Source organism: Hyla sarda, chromosome 8 (assembly GCF_029499605.1).
Source record: "Hyla sarda isolate aHylSar1 chromosome 8, aHylSar1.hap1, whole genome shotgun sequence".
NCBI lineage: Eukaryota > Metazoa > Chordata > Amphibia > Anura > Hylidae > Hyla > Hyla sarda.
In genome coordinates, this window is record NC_079196.1 from 24,154,078 (window position 1) to 24,173,100 (window position 19,023).

The 19,023-nt window shown below is 45.3% G+C and overlaps 1 long non-coding RNA gene across 1 annotated transcript in view; it reads right to left on the minus strand.

Annotated features, from left to right (window-relative positions):
- Nucleotides 1-7,392: 7,392 nt before the first annotated feature.
- Nucleotides 7,393-19,023, minus strand: part of LOC130284674 (uncharacterized) — a 60,669-nt gene continuing 49,038 nt past the window's right edge. Inside the window, exon 3 of the long non-coding RNA XR_008847115.1 lies at nt 7,393-7,637. This is a non-coding gene — a long non-coding RNA (uncharacterized LOC130284674). The remainder of the gene's footprint in view (nt 7,638-19,023) is intronic.

Sequence of the window (19,023 nt, forward strand, 5' to 3'; positions counted from 1 at the left end):
ATCCCTGTACTGTGACATCACTCTATATTATCCCTGTACTGTGACATCACTGTGTGTATTATCCCTGTACTGTGATGTCACTGTGTGTAATATCCCTGTACTGTGACATCACTGTGTATTATCCCTGTACTGTGACATCACTGTGTGTATTTTCCCTGTACTGTGACATCACTGTGTATTATCCCTGTACTGTGACATCACTGTGTGTATTATCCCTGTACTGTGACATCACTGTGTATTATCCCTGTACTGTGACATCACTGTGTGTATTATCCCTGTACTGTGACAACATTGTGTGTATTATCCCTGTACTGTGACATCACTGTGTATTATCCCAGTACTGTGACATCACTGTGTGTATTATCCCTGTACTGTGACTTCACTGTGTATTATCCCTGTACTGTGACATCACTGTGTATATTATCCCTGTACTGTGACATCACTGTGTGTATTATCCCTGTACTGTGACATCACTCTATATTATCCCTGTACTGTGACAACATTGTGTGTATTATCCCTGTACTGTGACATCACTGTGTGTATTATCCCTGTACTGTGACATCACTGTGTGTATTATCCCTGTACTGTGACATCACTGTGTATTATCCCTGTACTGTGACATCACTGTGTGTATTATCCCTGTACTGTGACTTCACTGTGTATTATCCCTGTACTGTGACATCACTGTGTATATTATCCCTGTACTGTGACATCACTGTGTGTATTATCCCTGTACTGTGACATCACTCTATATTATCCCTGTACTGTGACAACATTGTGTGTATTATCCCTGTACTGTGACATCACTGTGTGTATTATCCCTGTACTGTGACATCACTGTGTGTATTATCCCTGTACTGTGACATCACTGTGTGTATTATCCCTGTACTGTGACTTCACTGTGTATTATCCCTGTACTGTGACATCACTGTGTATATTATCCCTGTACTGTGACATCACTGTGTGTATTATCCCTGTACTGTGACATCACTCTATATTATCCCTGTACTGTGACATCACTGTGTGTATTATCCCTGTACTGTGACATCACTGTGTGTATTATCCCTGTACTGTGACATCACTGTGTATTATCCCTGTACTGTGACATCACTGTGTGTATTATCCCTGTACTGTGACATCACTGTGTATTATCCCTGTACTGTGACATCACTGTGTGTATTATCCCTGTACTGTGACAACATTGTGTGTATTATCCCTGTACTGTGACATCACTGTGTATTATCCCTGTACTGTGACATCACTGTGTGTATTATCCCTGTACTGTGACTTCACTGTGTATTATCCCTGTACTGTGACATCACTGTGTATATTATCCCTGTACTGTGACATCACTGTGTGTATTATCCCTGTACTGTGACATCACTCTATATTATCCCTGTACTGTGACAACATTGTGTGTATTAGCCCTGTACTGTGACATCACTGTGTGTATTATCCCTGTACTGTGACATCACTGTGTATTATCCCTGTACTGTGACATCACTGTGTGTATTATCCCTGTACTGTGACTTCACTGTGTATTATCCCTGTACTGTGACATCACTGTGTATATTATCCCTGTACTGTGACATCACTGTGTGTATTATCCCTGTACTGTGACATCACTCTATATTATCCCTGTACTGTGACAACATTGTGTGTATTATCCCTGTACTGTGACATTACTGTGTATATTATCCCTGTACTGTGACATCACTGTGTGTATTATCCCTGTACTGTGACATCACTGTGTGTATTATCCCTGTACTGTGACATCACTGTGTGTATTATCCCTGTACTGTGACTTCACTGTGTATTATCCCTGTACTGTGACATCACTGTGTATATTATCCCTGTACTGTGACATCACTGTGTGTATTATCCCTGTACTGTGACATCACTCTATATTATCCCTGTACTGTGACATCACTGTGTGTATTATCCCTGTACTGTGATGTCACTGTGTGTAATATCCCTGTACTGTGACATCACTGTGTATTATCCCTGTACTGTGACATCACTGTGTGTATTTTCCCTGTACTGTGACATCACTGTGTATTATCCCTGTACTGTGACATCACTGTGTGTATTATCCCTGTACTGTGACATCACTGTGTATTATCCCTGTACTGTGACATCACTGTGTGTATTATCCCTGTACTGTGACAACATTGTGTGTATTATCCCTGTACTGTGACATCACTGTGTATTATCCCAGTACTGTGACATCACTGTGTGTATTATCCCTGTACTGTGACTTCACTGTGTATTATCCCTGTACTGTGACATCACTGTGTATATTATCCCTGTACTGTGACATCACTGTGTGTATTATCCCTGTACTGTGACATCACTCTATATTATCCCTGTACTGTGACAACATTGTGTGTATTATCCCTGTACTGTGACATCACTGTGTGTATTATCCCTGTACTGTGACATCACTGTGTGTATTATCCCTGTACTGTGACATCACTGTGTATTATCCCTGTACTGTGACATCACTGTGTGTATTATCCCTGTACTGTGACTTCACTGTGTATTATCCCTGTACTGTGACATCACTGTGTATATTATCCCTGTACTGTGACATCACTGTGTGTATTATCCCTGTACTGTGACATCACTCTATATTATCCCTGTACTGTGACAAAATTGTGTGTATTATCCCTGTACTGTGACATCACTGTGTGTATTATCCCTGTACTGTGACATCACTGTGTGTATTATCCCTGTACTGTGACATCACTGTGTGTATTATCCCTGTACTGTGACTTCACTGTGTATTATCCCTGTACTGTGACATCACTGTGTATATTATCCCTGTACTGTGACATCACTGTGTGTATTATCCCTGTACTGTGACATCACTCTATATTATCCCTGTACTGTGACATCACTGTGTGTATTATCCCTGTGCTGTGACATCACTGTGTATTATCCCTGTACTGTGACATCACTGTGTGTATTATACCTGTACTGTGACAACATTGTGTGTATTATCCCTGTACTGTGACATCACTGTGTATTATCCCTGTACTGTGACATCACTGTGTGTATTATCCCTGTACTGTGACTTCACTGTGTATTATCCCTGTACTGTGACATCACTGTGTATATTATCCCTGTACTGTGACATCACTGTGTGTATTATCCCTGTACTGTGACATCACTCTATATTATCACTGTACTGTGACATCACTGTGTGTATTATCTCTGTACTGTGACATCACTGTGTGTATTATCCCTGTACTGTGACATCACTGTGTGTATTATCCCTGTACTGTGACATCACTGTGTGTATTATCCCTGTACTGTGACATCACTCTATATTATCACTGTACTGTGACATCACTGTGTGTATTATCTCTGTACTGTGACATCACTGTGTGTATTATCCCTGTACTGTGACATCACTGTGTGTATTATCCCTGTACTCTGACTTCACTGTGTATTATCCCTGTACTGTGACATCAGTGTGTATATTATCCCTGTACTGTGACATCACTGTGTATATTATCCCTGTACTTTGACCTCACTGTGTATTATCCCTGTACTGTGACATCACTGTGTATATTATCTCTGTACTGTGACATCACTGTGTGTATTATCCCTGTACTGTGACATCACTGTGTGTATTATCCCTGTACTGTGACATCACTGTGTGTATTATCCCTGTACTGTGACATCACTGTGTATTATACCTGTACTGTGACATCACTTTGTGTATTATCCCTGTAATTTGACATCACTGTGTGTATTATCCCTGTACTGTGACATCACTGTGTGTATTATCCCTGTACTGTGACATCACTGTGTGTATTATCCCTGTACTGTGACATCACTGTGTATTATCCCTGTACTGTGACATCACTGTGTATATTATCCCTGTACTGTGACATCACTGTGTGTTTTATCCCTGTACTGTGTCATCACTGTGTATTATCCCTGTACTGTGACATCACTGTGTGTATTATCCCTGTACTGTGACATCACTGTGTGTATTATCCCTGTACTGTGACATCACTGTGTGTATTATCCCTGTACTGTGACTTCACTGTGTATTATCCCTGTACTGTGACATCACTGTGTATATTATCCCTGTACTGTGACTTCACTGTATGTATTATCCCTGTACTGTGACATCACTCTATATTATCCCTGTACTGTGACATCACTGTGTGTATTATCCCTGTACTGTGATGTCACTGTGTGTAATATCCCTGTACTGTGACATCACTGTGTATTATCCCTGTACTGTGACATCACTGTGTGTATTATCCCTGTACTGTGACATCACTGTGTATTATCCCTGTACTGTGACATCACTGTGTGTATTATCCCTGTACTGTGACATCACTGTGTATTATCCCTGTACTGTGACATCAGTGTGTATATTATCCCTGTAATGTGACATCACTGTGTATATTATCCCTGTACTTTGACCTCACTGTGTATTATCCCTGTACTGTGACATCACTGTGTATATTATCTCTCTACTGTGACATCACTGTGTGTATTATCCCTGTACTGTGACATCACTGTGTGTATTATCCCTGTACTGTGACATCACTGTGTGTATTATCCCTGTACTGTGACATCACTGTGTATTATACCTGTACTGTGACATCACTTTGTGTATTATCCCTGTAATTTGACATCACTGTGTGTATTATCCCTGTACTGTGACATCACTGTGTGTATTATCCCTGTACTGTGACATCACTGTGTATCATCCCTGTACTGTGACATCACTGTGTATTATCCCTGTACTGTGACATCACTGTGTATATTATTCCTGTACTGTGACATCACTGTGTGTTTTATCCCTGTACTGTGACATCACTGTGTATTATCCCTGTACTGTGACATCACTGTGTGTATTATCCCTGTACTGTGACATCACTGTGTGTATTATCCCTGTACTGTGACATCACTGTGTGTATTATCCCTGTACTGTGACTTCACTGTGTATTATCCCTGTACTGTGACATCACTGTGTATATTATCCCTGTACTGTGACATCACTGTGTGTATTATCCCTGTACTGTGACATCACTCTATATTATCCCTGTACTGTGACATCACTGTGTGTATTATCCCTGTACTGTGATGTCACTGTGTGTAATATCCCTGTACTGTGACATCACTGTGTATTATCCCTGTACTGTGACATCACTGTGTGTATTATCCCTGTACTGTGACATCACTGTGTATTATCCCTGTACTGTGACATCACTGTGTGTATTATCCCTGTACTGTGACATCACTGTGTATTATCCCTGTACTGTGACATCACTGTGTGTATTATCCCTGTACTGTGACAACATTGTGTGTATTATCCCTGTACTGTGACATCACTGTGTATTATCCCTGTACTGTGACATCACTGTGTGTATTATCCCTGTACTGTGACTTCACTGTGTATTATCCCTGTACTGTGACATCACTGTGTATATTATCCCTGTACTGTGACATCACTGTGTGTATTATCCCTGTACTGTGACATCACTCTATATTATCACTGTACTGTGACATCACTGTGTGTATTATCTTTGTACTGTGACATCACTGTGTGTATTATCCCTGTACTGTGACATCACTGTGTGTATTATCCCTGTACTGTGACATCACTGTGTGTATTATCCCTGTACTGTGACATCACTCTATATTATCACTGTACTGTGACATCACTGTGTGTATTATCTCTGTACTGTGACATCACTGTGTGTATTATCCCTGTACTGTGACATCACTGTGTGTATTATCCCTGTACTCTGACTTCACTGTGTATTATCCCTGTACTGTGACATCAGTGTGTATATTATCCCTGTACTGTGACATCACTGTGTATATTATCCCTGTACTTTGACCTCACTGTGTATTATCCCTGTACTGTGACATCACTGTGTATATTATCTCTGTACTGTGACATCACTGTGTGTATTATCCCTGTACTGTAACATCACTGTGTGCATTATCCCTGTACTGTGACATCACTGTGTGTATTATCCCTGTACTGTGACATCACTGTGTATTATCCCTGTACTGTGACATCACTGTGCATATTATCCCTGTACTGTGACATTACTCTGTATTATCCCTGTACTGTGACATCACTGTGTGTATTATCCCTGTACTGTGACATCACTGTGTGTATAATCCCTGTACTGTGATGTCACTGTGTGTATTATCCCTGTACTGTGACATCACTGTGTATATTATCCCTGTACTGTGACATCACTGCGTGTATTATCCCTGTACTGTGACATCACTGTGTATTATCCCTGTACTGTGACATCACTGTGTGTATTATCCCTGTACTGTGACATCACTGTGTATTATACCTGTACTGTGACATCACTGTGTGTATTATCCCTGTACTGTGACATAACTGTGTATTATACCTGTACTGTGACATCACTTTGTGTATTATCCCTGTAATTTGACATCACTGTGTGTATTATCCCTGTACTGTGACATCACTGTGTGTATTATCCCTGTACTGTGACATCACTGTGTATCATCCCTGTACTGTGACATCACTGTGTATTATCCCTGTACTGTGACATCACTGTGTATATTATCCCTGTACTGTGACATCACTGTGTGTTTTATCCCTGTACTGTGACATCACTGTGTATTATCCCTGTACTGTGACATCACTGTGTGTATTCTCCCTGTACTGTGACATCACTGTGTGTATTATCCCTGTACTGTGACATCACTGTGTGTATTATCCCTGTACTGTGACATCACTGTGTGTATTATCCCTGTACTGTGACATCACTGTGTGTATTATTCCTGTACTGTGACATCACTGTGTATTATCCCTGTACTGTGACATCACTGTGTGTATTATCCCTGTACTGTGACATCACTGTGTATTATTCCTGTACTGTGACATCACTATGTATATTATACCTGTACTGTGACATCACTGTGTGTATTATCCCTGTACTGTGACATCACTGTGTGTATAATCCCTGTACTGTGACATCACTGTGTATATTATACCTGTACTGTGACATCACTGTGTATATTATACCTGTACTGTGACATCACTTTGTGTATTATCCCTGTACTGTGACATCACTATGTATTATCCCTGTTCTGTGACATCACTGTGTGTATTATCCCTGACCAAAATAGATTTTTAAGGGTCTGAGATAACAGCTGACAGGTTATAATGGGGACCAAATACAAGTTTGGCCCTGGGGCCCTATGGTTACCTGTTACGTCTCCTCCTTGGTGGCTGTTTCTTCAGAGCGACTCAAGCTAGAGGTCACTCTCAGTTGCCTCAGGTGATTCCTATAGACAATGTGATGTATTATATGGAGATGCGGAGAGATACGGGGACCACTATGCGTAAACGTTTTATTTATGCAGCGACTTAACAAATAATATTCTCAATCATTTATTATCACTCAGCAAAAAAAAAACAGAAGTACTGCGGCTTTATCCAGTAATATTTCCTGACAGATTTGTCTCCAGATCTTCCCCCGACCTTTGCTTCGTCGCAAGATTTTTTTCTTCTTCGCACTCGAGTCATTCATCACTGCTGACATTGCATCTTTCACTAGCATATTATGAAAATGTGTTATTCTCTGTTCTTGAAAGGTTATAGTTGGTAAAAACTTCATTTTATTGTATTTAAGAGAAAGAAAGAAAAAAAAAACATCTTAAAAATAGTTCCTGTAATTGCACGGCCCAGTTGTCCGGCAGTCTATGGCAGTGTTTCCCAAGCGGGGTGCCTCCAGCTGTTGCAAAACTACAACTCCCAGCATGCCCGGACAGCTGAAGGCTGTCCGGGAATATTGGGAGTTGTAGTTTTGCAACAGCTGGAGGCACCCTGCTTGGGAAACTCTGCTCTATTGAGTAGCAAAATGCAAAATAATGGATATTTCAATGCTGCTGTTGAAGATTTGAGTTGGAGCTCTTACTTTAGCGTCATAAAGTCTTTAGTATCTTAATTTAAAAGGAGGTCTTAAAATTTGCTGCATGCCGACACTTTAGTGTCGGCATGCAGCAAATTTTAAGACCTCCTTTTAAATTAAAGGGGTATTCCAGGAAAAACTTCACTTCTATAAAAAAAATCTTAATCCTTTCAATAATTATCAGCTGCTGAAGTTGAGTTGTTGTTTTCTGTCTGGCAACAGTGCTCTCTGCTGACATCTCTGCTTGTCTCGGGAACTGCACAGAGTAGAAGAGGTTTGCTATGGGGATTTGCTTCTAAACTGAGCGGTGTCCGAGACCGGTGTCTTCAGAGAGCACTTAGACAGAAAAGAACAACTCAACTTCAGCAGCTCATAAGTACTGAGAGGATTAAGATTTTTTAATAGAAGTAATTTACAAATCTGTTTAACTTTCTGGAGCCAGTTGATATATATATAAAAAAATGTTTTTCTTGGATAACCCCTTTAAGATACTAAAGACTTTATTACTAAGCTGTAATACTGTAAGTCACCACTATGCAATTAGCGGCGCAGGACTTACAACCCCATTCATTGTGTAGAGCAGGGCAGAAAACATATTGGCGGAGGTTGCCGTACTTCGGCACCCCACTGATCAGCGATTGATGACCTATCCTCAAAGGGGTACTCCAATGGAAAACACATTTTTTCAAATTAATCGTTGTCAGAAAGTTAAACAGGTTTGTAAATTACTTCAATATAAAAATATTAATCCTTCCAAATAAAGAATTGATTAAAAAAAATAATAATCATAATATTAATCCTTCCAGTACATATCAGCTGCTGCATGCTCCAGAGGAAGTTGTTTTTTTTTTTTTTGGTCTGACCATAGTGCTCTCTGCTGATATCTCTGTCCATGGAAAGAATAGGGGATATGGAGGGGCAAACTGTGCATAAATAGCTTGCCCCCTCACTGGTGAGCAGTTAAGGGGTTAAGAAATAATACAGGCAAGGTTTTTAGCCCCCTCCCCCCCCCCCCCCCTGGAAACCTTGTCAGTAACTATAGTGGTATGTCCCATGGGTGGGGGGGAAGGAGTGCACCAATCAGGGGTTTAATAGTTTCCCGGGCTTTCAGGGGCCCTCCCATAGGAATTTATAGCTGTGGTGCCTCCCTTCCCCCTCAATCTGCCCAGGACCCGGAGTTTTGGCTGCCGGTTGGTATGTGTCTGCCCCTTATTTATGGCCTGGAGGGAGCAGGAGGGTGAGGGCTGGCATACTCGCGGTGGATGAGCTGGCCTCCCCTCCTGTTGCGTCGGCGTTGGGTTCGGGAGGTTGGCGGACCTCTCATCAGTCCCGCCCTCCTTTCCCTTGTAGTCCCTGTGCGCCCTGTCCCGGCCGTTCCTTGCACCCTCTTCCCTGCCCGTGGCCAAAGCCCTCTCCCCTGCCTATGCCTTGAGCCCTCTCCCCGGGCGTGCTCCTTATGAGCGCGCTCTGACTCCTTTCCCCCCCCTGTTCCTGTCCCCTCCGTCTCTGAGGTGGCGGCCCCTGTGCGGCTGCTGCTGTTTTAACCCCTTTGCGCAAATGGACGTTTATTAACAAGGTGAGCGCGCATCATGGCCGGTGGGTCCCGGTTTCTATCAGCAACCAGGACCCATGCTAATGCCGACATGCCGATCGGGCTGATGTCCAGCATTAACTCTTCAGACGCGCCGATCAAAGTTGATCGCCGCGTCTGAAAGTGAAAGTACAAGCATCTCGGCTGCTCAGTCGGGCTGATCGGGACCATCGCGATAAAATCGCGATGTCCTGATCAGCTGGGACGCAGCAGGAGGGTCACTAACCTGCCTCCTGCGTTTCTGCTTGTCAATCCAGGCTTGAGCAATCAATCGCAGATAGCACTGATCATTGCCATGTTACTACATGGCAAGTGATCAGTGTATGGATCAGTGTGTGCAGTGTTATGGCCCATTATGGGAGCTATAACATTGCAAAAAAAAAATAAAAAATTTAAAGGAGTTAAAAAAGTTAAGTTAATTAAGATCATTTAAGCCTTTACATAATAAATGTTTGAATCACCCCCCTTTTCCCATACATAAAAAAATAAAAAAAATAAAAAAAACTGTATATTACAACAAACATACACATATGTGGCATCGCCGCGTGCGTACATGTCCGAACTGTAAAAATATATTGTCATTTAAAGCGCTTCATCAGTGGCGTATGCGCAAAAAAAATTCATATTTAAATAACTTCCGCAGTCCAAAATAGCGTATTTTTGATCGCTTTTTATACCATAAAATATGAATGAACAGCAATCAAAAAATCTGATCAACACGACAATGGTACAGCGCAAAATAAATGAGCCCTCATACCGTCCCTGCTCATTTACCCAGCTCCTCACCCCCCACCACACTAGCACCCCCCCCCCCCGTACCTCCCCCTCCCACTTCTGCTGTGGCTGCTGCTGCCCCCCTTTTCCTCCTCCTTCTCCAGTGCTCCCCATGGTTCTTGCAGCCATCACCTCCCGCCTCCCCCATCGCCTCTCCGCCCCAAGTTCCCAAACCCCCCCCCCCCCCCCCGCACTGCTGCCACTGCTGTCCTTCTTCCTCCTGCCTCTCCAGTGCCCCCCATAGAGGGGTAGGGAGTGCTCCCATGCTTTCATGTTGCTTTCCCCCTCTGGGGCCAAATGGAAGAGCATAGACATATTCGTCGCCGCTCTCGCTCTGGCTCTGGGAGGCGGTACAGGCGGTGTTTTTGGGCCTTCTGCCCACCTGCAGGGAGTAGGTGGTTCGGTTCTTCCCACAGGGGTTCTCCCTCCTCCTCCTCTGCCTCATCCAATGCCTCGGAGTCCTCTACTGCTGGTTTCCCAGCGTGGTTTCCAGAGCCGTTCCGGGCGGCGGCCAAGTGCCCGCGACCCGGCAGTCTCCAGCATGCCTTGTCCCCCGCTGGTGGCGGTGGTGAAGTGGTTCTTCCAGCTGTTGTGCTTCTCCATCTTCTGGAATTGGTGAGTGTTTCTGTTGCGGGGCTTGTACAGTTGTCTTCAGCTGGCTAGACTGGGTTAGTGCCCTCTCCTTCCCCGGTTAGTGTGCTTATGGCTAAGTTCTGTGTAGTGTCCGTCCTTTTGTTCCCGTGTGTTAGTTGAGTTTGGGTCTCAGATACGGGTGTATGTCTATGTTGGTCTCTGGTTGTGAGTTGGGAACGTCTCTTCTTGACAGGGTACTCTGGTAGGGTATCATTTTCTGCAGCTGAGCGTACTGGGCGGGCTTGGGTGAGTGGTCTTTTGGCCTTACGCTCTGGATGGCCGGGTTTTTGTGGACCTAGCTGCCGAGGCTTGTTCCTTTTCCTGAACGGGGGCTGCCACCCAGTTACGGTTTTGTTTCTTTTGTTTTTTTCCCCCTTTGTTTGGTTTTTCTCTCCGTCATTAGTTGTAGTCCCTCTCCGCTGCTCCATTTGTCCTAGTGTATTTGTCTGATGTTTTCTCCTGTTTTTCTCACAATCTCTGGTAGGCATGGGACTCCTGTATGTCGTGCTGGGTGCTTTTGGCTGATGTGGCGGTTTCGCTTGAGTCTTCGTTTGTCTTTCCTTGTGGGTTCTTCTGTTCGTGGTGGTATTCCGGAGGGTGATTCTCCTGTGCTCTACGTTTGTTGGGGTGTGGTTTGTAGCTGTCTTCCGCATGCCGTGTTGGCGTTGGTCTTCAGCTTTCCTGTGGACGGGGGAGTGTTTGCGTTTTCTCTGTTTTGGTTTCCTCGGGGCTCACTAGGTGTCCCTGTTCCGGTCCTTGCTGGTTTACTGAATGTTCCGCGTAGTATATGGTTCTGGGCAGGTTTTTTTCCTGCTGGTTGTCTCTGGCTGCTGAGGGTGTGCGGTATCTGTGCCCCTTGTGCGCTAAGGGCTGACATTTCGGTTGGTTGGGGTTTTCAGGAGTCGTGCGACGGACAGGCTTGCTTTCAGTCCCCCGTTGCAGTGCACGGGGAGCTCGCTCTGTTCTCAGATGTGGCTGGTTTGGTCGGTTTTTGGTGTTTGGTTTTCCAGTGGTGCTGCGGAGTGGTTTACCCCTCGGTCTTGGTAGTCAGTTGGTTTTTGCCATGCTTGGGTTTTGTTTCTGCAAATGACTGTTTTTTCCAGTTGTTGTCCTATTGTTTGGGCGGCTGTGGGCCCCCCCCCCCCCTTTTCTTTTTTGCTCCCCGCCCCTGATTATTCAGTTTTTCGTTTTTTTGTCTGTTTTGGAATTTTGCTTTTCTTTGATGGGATGGGGTGTTGTGAGTTCGGGATTCGCTCTCTTTTTGTATCGGTGGAGGTGGCTGGGTTTCCGGAGAGGGTAGCGCAGCGCGTGGGGCGCTGGCGATCTGCATGTTGTGTTGCTATTTTCGCCCAGTTTGATGTTTCCCATATGTGTTTTGTTTTGCGAGCGGCTTTCCGCAAGGTGGTGCGAGTGCTGCGGCACTCTATGGTGTATGGGCGAATGTGAGAGATTAATTCACGCAAGAGTTACAAAAAAATTAATAAATAGGGTCCTGGTGGCAGGTATCTCTGATTTCCTGGGCAGGAAATGTGTTGGGTGTGTCCGGGGGGCTGAGGTGGCCCCAGGTGTTGGCTGTCCGGTATCTCTTGGGTGGGGGTCGGAGCCCAGTATAGGGACAACTGGTCTCCTCTGTGGCGGTAAGAAGACAGTGAAAGCGGGGTCAACCCAGGTAGACCTCCACACAGGACAGTGTGGCAGCACCTCTCGGGTTGGTAAGAAGCCAATCGGTGTCTTTGTTACAGTTAAATTATTATTTATATAAGTAATTTTATAAATAAAGCTGTGGCCAATCCCCACCCACGGAAAAGTTAAATTGTTGTTGTGTCAATTATTATTTAATTAATTATTGTAGTAAGGGGGAGGGGATGTCATAGCCTGCTAGGAGGTAATTGGGTCTCAACAGTCAGACGTCTGGTCACAGGGTCCGGCCACTGGGAACCCCCACGATCTCCGTGCCTACCCACAGAGATCGCGGGGGGTCCCAGAGGCCAGACCCCGGTGATCAGACATCTTATCCCCTATCTTTTGGATAGGGGATAAGATGTCTAGCAATGGAGTACCACTTTAACACCTAGACTAATGGTCCTCAAACTGATGTCCTCTAGATTTTGCAAAACAACAACTCCCAGCAGACGCACAGAGACCGCGGGGGGTCCCAGAAGCTGGGCCCCGCGATCAGACATCTTATCCCTTGTCCTTTGAATAGAGGATAAGATGTTTAGCAACGGAGTTCCCCTTTAATACCTAGACCTGTGGTCCCTAAACTGTGGTCCTCCAGATGTTGCAAAACAACTCCCAGCAGACGCACAGAGATCACGGGGGGGGGGGGGTCCCAGCGGCCGGACCCCTGTGATCAGACATCTTATCCCCTGTCCTTAGGGGATAAGATGTCTAGCAACGGAGTACCCCTTTAACCCCTTAAGGACGCAGGACGTAAATGTACGTCCTGGTGCGGTGGTACTTAACGCGTCATGCGGTGGTACTTAACGAGCGATGCCCGGGTCATGCGCGGCTGATCCCGGCTTCTGATCGCAGCCAGGGACCTGCCGGCAATGGCCGACTCCCGCGTCCACCATTAACCCCTCAGATGCCGGGATCAATACAGATCCCGGCATCTGCGGCAGTACGCGATTTCAATGAATGATCTGATCCAATCATTCAGAACACCGCATGGAGGTCCCCTCACCTTCCTCTGTCCGGCTCCCGGCGTCTTCTGCTCTGGTCTGAGATCGAGCAGACCAGAGCAGGAGATGACCGATAACACTGATCTGCTCGTTGTCCTATACATAGAACAGATCAGTATTAGCAATCATGGTATTGCTATGAATAGTCCCCTATGGGGACTATTCAAGTGTAAAAAATAATGTAAAAAAATTTAAAATTAAAAGTAAAAAAATGTGAAAAATCCCCTCCCCAATAAAAAAAGTAAAACGTCCGTTTTTCCAATTTTACCCCCAAAAAGCGTAAAAATAAATTTAATAGACACATTTGATATCGCCGCGTTCGTAAATGTCCGAACTATTAAAATAAAATGTTAATGATCCCGTACGGTGAACGGCGTGAATGTAAAAAAAAAAAAAAAAGTCCAAAATTGCTACTTTTTTAATACATTTTATTAAAAAAAAATTATAAAAAATGTATTAAAAGTTTTTTATATGCAAATGTGTTATCAAAAAAAAGTACAGATCATGGCGCAAAAAATTAGCCCTCATACCGCCACTTATACGAAAAAATTAAAAAGTTATAGGTCATCAAAATAAAGGGATTATAAACGTACTAATTTGGTTAAACAGTTTGTGATTTTTTTTAAGCACAACAATAATATAAAAGTATGTAATAATGGGTATCATTTTAATCGTATTGACCCTCAGAATAAAGAACACACGTCATTTTTACCGTAAATTGTACGGCGTGAAAACGAAACCTTCCAAAATTAGCAAAATTGCGTTTTTCTTTTTAATTTCCCCACAAAAATTGTGTTTTTTTCTTGCACCATACATTTTATGATATAATGAGTGACGTCATTACAAAGGACAACTGGTCGCGCAAAAAACAAGCCCTCATACTAGTCTGTGGATGAAAATATAAGAGTTATGATTTTTAGGAGGCGAGGAGGGAAAAACGAAAACGTAAAAATTTAATTGTCTAAGTCCTTAAATGGGCACTGTCACCAACTTTATTTTTTGATATGTTGTAGTACTTATGCACTACAACATATCTCTAATATACTTTTATTATTTTTTTTTTCATTAAAAAGGTTTAATTTACATTTAAAAACCGGCTACTGAAAAAAGACTGATTTTGGAATGGCAATCAGTCCTTTTTCAGTTAGGCTGCACTCACTCCCTGCCTGTCAATCAGACAGGGGGGAGCGAGCGCATTGGCTCCCGGCCACTGGCTGGGAGGCCACTCCTCCCGCACATCGCCGCCGCCTCGTTGCCGCCGCTGTCCCTGCACGCCCGCTGCCGGACTCTGCAGTAACTGCAAGTGTAATGAGGGAACGGGGTATGCGGGGCGGGGGGGGGGGGGGAGGAGGGAACCGGCTAGTGCCGTAGCGGGGGGGGGGGGGGGGGGACACTCTAGCAAAAAAAAAAAAATGGATGGTGGGAGCTACCCTTTAAGGCCAAAATGGGCTGAGTCCTTAAGGGGTTAATACCTAGACCTGGGGTCCCCAAACTGTAGTCCGCCAGGTGTTACAAAACTACATCTCCCAGCATGCCCGGACAGCCAACAAAACTATCACCCTGATCAGATCACCTGGTGCAGTCAGGATTTATGGGAAATGTAGGCAGCATTACAAAGTCATTTTAAAGATTCTGTGTGCATCCAACATGGAGCCTATCCCATGCCTGCCACATCCACTAACACAGGTAAGCACAAGGCATACACAAGAACCTATTTTCTAATACAGTGACCCCCCGACCTACGATGGCCCCGACATACGATCATTTCAACATACGATGGCCTCCCAGAGGCCATCGCATGGTGAAGGCAGCATCAACATATGATGCTTTTGTATGTCGGGGCCATCGCATAAACGGCTATCCGGCAGCGCAGACTGCTTCAGCTGCCACCGGATAGCCGTTTACGATGCCCCGTGTGGTCCGCTGACGATCACTTACCTGTCCTTGGGGCTCCGGCGCGTCCTCTTCGGGATCCCCTGCATCGTCGGCGCTCTCCATCGTCGTCATCACGTCGCTGCGCACGCCGTCCCGTCATCCAATAGGAGCGTTGTGCGTAACGACGTGATGGCGGCGACGGAGAGCGAGGATGCCGGGGAAGCAGAGGCCTTGCTGGAGCGCCGGGGACACCCTGGGGACGCGGAGACAGCGATGGAAGGCGACATCCAGGGCAGCGGTGACGAGCGGTGACGGTCCGGAGCGGCGGGGATACGTGAGTATAACCTCCAATACCAGTGGTCTTCAACCTGCAGACCTCCAGATGTTGCAAAACTACAACTCCCAGCATGCCCGGACAGCCGTTGGCTGTCCGGGCATGCTTGTTGTTGTAGTTTTGCAACATCTGGAGGTCCGCAGGTTGTAGACCACTGTCCTATACTTTACATTGCACGGATCCCTCAACATACGATGGTTTCAACAAACGATGGTCCATTTGGAACGGATTACCATCGTATGTTGAGGGACCACTGTAATAGCCTATGCTGCACTAAATAAGCACACAAAAAATGCCTAAATGTTTCTTTAAAGGTGTACTCCGTTGCTTACACATCTTGGGGGAGATTTATCAAAACCTGCCTAGAGGAAAAGTTGCTGAGTTGCCCATAGCAACCAATCAAATCGCTTCTTTCATTTTGACAGGCCTTCCTAAAAATGAAAGAAGCGATCTGATTGGTTGCTATGGGCAACTGAGCAAGTTTTCCTCTGCACAGGTTTTGATAAATCTCCCCCCTTATATATATATAAGATCCCTGATCGCGGGAGTCCCACCGCTGGGGACCCCCGTGATCTTGCATGCGGCACCCCGTTTTTAATTAGTCCCCGGAGCGTGTTCGCTCCGGGTCTGATTTCGGGCGATCACAGGGCGGGCGGCGTGTGACGTCACGCCTGCGCCCCCATGTGACGTCACGCTCCGCCCCTCAATGCAAGCCTACGGGAGGGGGCGTGAAAGCTGTGCTTTGGATTGGGGATAAGATGTCTAAGCACCGGAGTACTCCTTTAGGGTGCGTTCACACGCTCATTGTTTTTGCAGGTTTTCCACTGCGTATTTGAAAGGGTGCGGGCTCTACTAAGCTATCCGCAGCAGATTTTCCACGAAGGAATTTACGCTGCGGAAAATCCGCCGCAAACCCAATTGAAGTCAGTAGGGACTGCGGCTGATTTTCCGCCGCCGACAATCTGCTATGGAAAGCCGAGAATAGCCCGTCCCTTTCAAATACGCTGCGGAAAACCCGCAAAAACAAAGAGCGTGTGAACGCACCCTTAAAGGGGAAATGCTCTTTTGGTATTGACCCAAAGGTAATTTGCTGCATGTTATATTTGTAGGCTACGGTTAGGAAAATAATGCTTGTGATTCATATGAAGGGAGAGAACACTAACATGTCTAATGGTACATTCATCACAGGCCCGATACAATCTCATGTGAGATATTATCCCATCCGGCTATAGGGCTGATTTATCACAAGGGGAGGCGATTCAGACACAATAATGAATCAGCCGTATGGAATAACGTCCCCTGTAGAGATATCTCCTATAAGATCATATCACATGTTTGATTAATACATTCTCTGTATTTCCCCAGGAAAAGTGTTTGCAGTCAGATACAGACAGAGATCTTCCTCGCGGCTCGTCCCGGTCGCTCACCAAATAGAACAGAAAAATGTTTTCGCCTGTAGCTCGGGGGGTTGGTATCGGAATGGCGCTGCATAACCCCAAGTAAATATTTCAGATCATCATCTTAAAGGGAGAATAATGTATCCGGGGGAATGATAATGTGTGGCGGAGCAGGTTTCACTTGAATTTCTGTATATAAAGCCATCACCGCGCAGTCACCTTAATAACATCCACGACTATTGCAGGAAACAGACACCAGGTGGCTATGGCGACTGTACATTGGAATCCATACTGTCAGGATTCGGCAGGCTGGAGGTGGATCCTCTGTGCCAGAGAGGGATTGGCGTGGACCGTGTTGGTGGACCGGTTCTAAGTTGCTTCTGGTTTTCACCAGAGCCCGCCGCAAAGCGGATGGACTTGCAGCGGCGGTAGCAACCAGATCGTATCCACGGGCAACGGCTCAACCTCTCTGACTGCTGAGATAAGCGCGGTACAAGGCAGTAGACAAGAGCAGAGTCGGACGTAGCAGAAGGTCAGGGCAGGCAGCAAGGATCGTAGTCAGGGGCAACGGCAAGAGGTCTGGAACACAGGCTAGGAACACACAAGGAAACGCTTTCACTGGCACAATGGCAACAAGATCCGGCAAGGAAGTGCAGTGGAAGTGAGGTATAAGTAGGGAGTGCACAGGTGAAGATACTGATTAAAACCCATGCGCCAATCAATGGCGCACCGGCCCTTTAAATCGCAAAGACCCAGCGCGCGCGCGCCCTAGGGAGCGGGGCCGCGCGTGCCGGGACAGCACAGACGGGGAACGAGTCTGGTAAGCGGGTCGGGATGCGCATCGCGAATCGCATCCCGGCTGGGGACATTATCGCAGCGCACCTGGTCAGCAGGTCTGACCGGGGCGCTGCGAACAGGAGAACGCCGTGAGCGCTCCAGGGAGGAGCGGGGACTCGGAGCGCTCGGCGTAACACATACGCATGCGCGGATAGGAAAGCTGGACAATGGGATCATGGGATTTATATATGACTTGTGCTATGATTCTCTATGTCCAGAGGAACATCTTCAAAAGGCCACCCTTTTAACCCCTTAAGGACCAGGCCAATTTTCACTGTAGGACCAGAGCATTTTTTTGCACATCTGACCATTTTCACTTTAAGTATTAAAGGGGTATTCCAGGAATTTTTTTTATTTGACTATGCTACAGGGGCTGTAAAGTTAGTGTAGTTCATAATATATTGTCTGTACCTGTGTGTGACGGTTTTCTCACAATTCTTCTGTGATTTTCACCCCACTATTTATTTTTACCAGCATACAAAATGACTGTTATATCGGATTTTTCCCAGCTTGCAATGCGGCCGAGACCTGACATCACTAGTCAGCTGATGACAGGGAACCTGTCTGCTTCATGGGGTGGAGGGATCGCTTGATGGGAGAGAGATCAATCTGCAACTAATGCAACAGCTGTAGGCACCCTGATTGAAAACCACAGGTCTTTTGTTTCAATGGGTGGGGTGGCTGATGTGTGGGAGGGAGGAAAATGGCATTGTGGGATTTGTAGTCAAAAAAACATAAGTCAAACAGGAAATACAAGTTCACAAAAAGCTAAGCACAGTGTTATGGTAATCTCACAGTCATTTAGCCCCAAGACAAGCGCATATCCTTCCTAATCATGTCCATTACTGTCTGCCAGGTACGTACTAAAATCACCTTATGGTGGAGGACCCCTTTAATAACTCTGGGATGCTTTTACCTTTCATTCTGATTCCGAGATTGTTTTTTCGTGACATATTCTACT